The sequence below is a fragment of the Cervus canadensis genome, chromosome 14 (assembly GCF_019320065.1).
Source record: "Cervus canadensis isolate Bull #8, Minnesota chromosome 14, ASM1932006v1, whole genome shotgun sequence".
NCBI lineage: Eukaryota > Metazoa > Chordata > Mammalia > Artiodactyla > Cervidae > Cervus > Cervus canadensis.
In genome coordinates, this window is record NC_057399.1 from 36,336,481 (window position 1) to 36,341,094 (window position 4,614).

The window sequence follows — 4,614 nt, forward strand, 5'->3', positions numbered from 1 at the left end:
ATTACAGTTTATGACTTTACTACTTATGAGATTGGCTTGAGTGCCTGGAAATTAAAATAGCTTCTCAACATGAGATGGCAGCTCAGGTTTTGGTTTTTATTTTTATTTGTTTTTGTTTTGTTTGTAAAGAGTTCTTGGATGAACTCATCAGATACATTCTCAGCTTTGAGCTCAATTCCTAGAGTATTAGACTACCAATCATGGCTGGTTAATGGGGTTTAGAGTTACGAAACAAAATAAATTCTATGATTAACACAAGGGCTATAAAAATCTCTAGACTACTGGTTCTGCACCATGAACTTGTACTCATATTAGACTTCAAGTTTATATTCTGAGTTTACCATTTTGACTTTATGTCTCCTTGGAACAAATGTTCTCTCATGACCTTTAATTACTGTACTGCCAGTGGAACCTAGGAAATGGACATCATTAGCAGTCTTGCCTGGGTAATTAAGAAATAAGTTCAGAGGGATAATTGCTCCATCATTATTTCTCTTTACCTTCTGACAAATTAGATTCTTTTTAAATAATTGAGTTGACCATATGTTCAAATCTATGCAATTAACAATGCATTATTTTAGTTTAAAAATTTATACACACACAGACTACAGTTATTTCCTCCTTCTATTCCTACATTTTAGACAGGTGATGGGGATGAACTGAGGGTGGAGTTTAAGTCTGTTTCAAATCAATGCTAAGGATCTATTTTGCATTCATCTCCTAGGAGTTATGACTATGTCAGTGAGTAGAGAGAATGCCGGGTGAAGAAGAATGAGCCTTATAAATGTGACTCTGATTGCTTTTGACATTTTAAATAAAGAAGTTTCTGTGTTATCCCACTGCTCCCTAACAGACTCACATAGATGAATCAAGACAATAAAGAAATGAATTGGAACCAATTTTTACAGTGCCTTTGATTGTCCTAGCGGGAGTCCTAAAGCAAAGCCTACACTAAGTGATGTGGGAGGTTCTAGAATATATTAAAGTGTATCATGAGACAGTTCTATCTAAAGCAATTAGTGTTAAAATCTTAAATTGGTGGTAGGATTTAAGACTTTTATAAATGTTTACACCTCTGCATCATTAATCATACTGACTTTGAGAATGAATTTTCTCCTGAAATAGCTCTGTAGCATTAAAATGCATTGCATGTTTTAGTAGCTCCTTCTGGCTTTAGACTATAAAGACACAAATAAGAGTCAGTGGCCACAGTCTCTCCAAATCTGTCCAGAAATTACCTCTTCATCTCTAGAACTTCCTAGTCTCTTACCTGGGATTTAGAAATTCACTGTTAATTCCAAGTCTGGAATGAGGCTTGTGGTGAGAAACAAATAATTAAAAAAATAGTTCCCATCTTTTTGCCATTTTTATATGAGGCAAAATAGAGCTAGGCATATGGTCTGTGGTGTTATGAGTACAGTGAAGAAGCAGAATGAGATGAATGAAAAACCCAAAGAATAGCAAGCTTTTGCCTTCTCCCACCAGTTCAGAATTAGAACTTTTCAATTAATGGCATGAGTTAAAAAGGTAGAAAAATAGATGTACAAAAATCCAAATACATACAGCAAAAGCTAATTAAGTATTTGTATTTATTACATTTAATTGTGTATCTACCCAAAAGGCTTATAGATTGGAAGAGAGAGTTATTTCAACTAGTTTCCCAATAAATATATAATAATGGTCCTAATAATTGAAGTTTTAAGTAAGAGTTAGATATTAATTGTTGCTAACTAAAAATAATCAGAATACATCATTATCATAAAATAAAATAAAACCATCAGTGCTGATGGTTGGGTAGGGAATTTTAGAAAGTTTCTTTTTATCGGTAGGTAGAATAGGAAGAAACATTGGAAAATCAAAGTAGGAAGATGAGAATAAAGGATTAATACAAGGGTTATTGTTAGGGTGAACTTAGGGTGTTGGCAGTGACATAGAGTGGTAATTGCTATCAGTGACAGTTTTAAGAGTTTTACATATATTAAGGCATGTTTTACATATAAATCTAACATGGCCCTAAAAGCACTCTTTTATTTCAAGTAATTTAAGACTTGTTTTAAAGTTGGCATGGATATATCCTAGCATAATACTTGCACATATTAGATGCTTAGTGAAATTACTGAATAAACTAGTGACATAGAATGTGAGAGGCAATGAAGGAGTAAGAGGGGAACTGGGAGAGTAATAATGTTACCATCAGAACAACAGAAAAAATGTTTGCACTTGGGAAATTGATACATTTGTTATTAAACAAGTTACAAACCTAAAGGGTGCAGAAATAGAGTTTTAAGAAAAACAGATGGGAGTAGAGTTTGATCTCTTAATTCTTTTGGTTCTCCATAGCATCTCATAAAATTTAAATATTGCTCATGGATGAGATTTGGAAATATGTGGATTACTGGGACTGTTTCTTTCTAATCCTTGGAAACTATCTTTTCTTTATAAACCTTTTCTTTTTAAAATCAGATTTAATTTCATCTTACATTATAAGTTGTATGGTAGATAGACTATAGATAGAGAAATTAAAAAGTTGTAATAGTGCAAGATATCAGCTTAAATGGGACAGAAAAGCTAAAGGAATATTTAATTATAAGATGTTTAATAGCCATTTTCATTGACTTTTTTGGAAGGTTGCAGAAGAAACTTGAAGTGTTTTGCAGTTCTGCAGAGATTATGATAACCAAATCAGTGGAGGAGCAATAAAAAAGCTGAAGCAGGAGGGAAAAGATAATTGAAGGAAATACATAAGCATGCAAGAGAAAATTCCTTAGCAATGAGCTGTCTCTATTTAATTCCTCTCTTTCTCCAAATTGTTCTGAATTATTTACATATTGAATAATTAGAAGCTAAACCATTAGCTATTCAATAGAAGTCCATTATAAACTTGTATATAATAAAAACTTATAAAATATGATTAGACAGGAAGGCAGTTATTAATCCTGCCAGCAATACTAGCTTAAAAATAATGTTTCCATTACAATGAGCATGAAATAGCAAGGAGTCTATTTTTCTTAATATAAAAGACTTAAATGTGTTTGCTAATTAATATACTTTGACTAAGCTTCATAGTTTCTGTGCCAATTTTATTATTACCCTAATCATTTCAGGTTCTACTATAATTATAGTGTAGACTGTGACTATCGGTAGATGAAGATTATGGATGGTGGGAAAAAACAAATTGTGTCTCTAGCAAATATAAGGAGGTATGCAGTAAATCAAATTAGAATAGCAAATTGATCAACTACATTGCATATTACTTTTGAAAATCAACCCTAGATTTTATTGTTTCATTGTTAGTTAATGGATAGAAAAGTAAATATGCAGAAAGGTAGACTGTTTAACAACCAAGGGTGATTTTGACCAAATGTCTTGAGACATTTTTGATCATTGTTATGATTTGGGGAATCAATGTTGCCTCCAGCAACTAGTGGGGGTAATAACAGGTCAGTCTCTCTAGAAAAGAATTATTCAAAATTCCAATAGTGCTGAAGTTGAAAAATCCTAATTTCCAGCACGTATTTCTTACAGTTTTTTGCCCTCAGACTTTCCTTATTTGGGTTCATTTATATATTGTCATGGACTTCAGATTATCTATAATAACTCTAAAAAAAAAAACCCTTCCTCTTTGTAAGAGTCACACAAGACCATCTTATATGTTTTAATGATCATAAAATGATGACAACAGTGACTTGATGTCTAAAATATTTTTTCTCAAAAGTGAATTTCCATTAGTATAACAATTATTTTCTCCATTTTATGTCAACAACAGGATAGTATGGTGTTTGGGAAAGACATACAGATGTAGTTAGGACACCCTGTATCTTCATGTTCTTGAGAAACAACTGCTCATTCATTAACCTAACTGGGAAGCTCAAATCTGAACACTTTTACTCCTTTTCATTTTATTTGACAACTATAGGTCTAAATATTCCTCCACAATAAAGATCAACCTACGTATGCTTTCTGCATACAGGTTAAATTATGATTTTATAAGTGTCTTCTTGTCTTTTTTTTTTTTTATACACGATTCACTTTTTAAACTTATTTATTTAAGCTTCTGTTCAATTCTCTTGGCTTCTACAGCCACTATGAAATGTCATCCCAACTAGATTTATTTTGCTTAGTCTTTCTTGCCATTCTTTAGTCTATGGATCACAAAATATTTAGAATGCCTTTAAAACTACTCATGTGTCATGATTACTTAGATTCCTCTAGTGATTCCCATTGTACTTAGGATAAAATTTGAGATACTTAAAATGACTTTCAAGGCCTCTAATAATCTGGTCCCTGCTTCTCTGTTCTGTGTCTCAAGTTCTTTCTCAGATCAATGTGTTCTGATGACACCAACTTTGCTCTTCCTGTCTTAGAGACATTGAATATAGAGTGCCCTCTGTAGCAAGCTTCTCTTAATCATTATAATCTCTGTCTAGATGTCATTTCCTCATACAAACTTTTGTATGACTTTGCTCATTTAAAATTAGGGACCCTTGCTTTAATATCTCATTTTGTTATTCATAGTATAACCAGAGTATGCAATTATTAATCATTTAATAAGTGTTTGATTGATATACCTCGCAAAGCAAACTCATCAGGGCACTAACATATCTCAATGTTGTT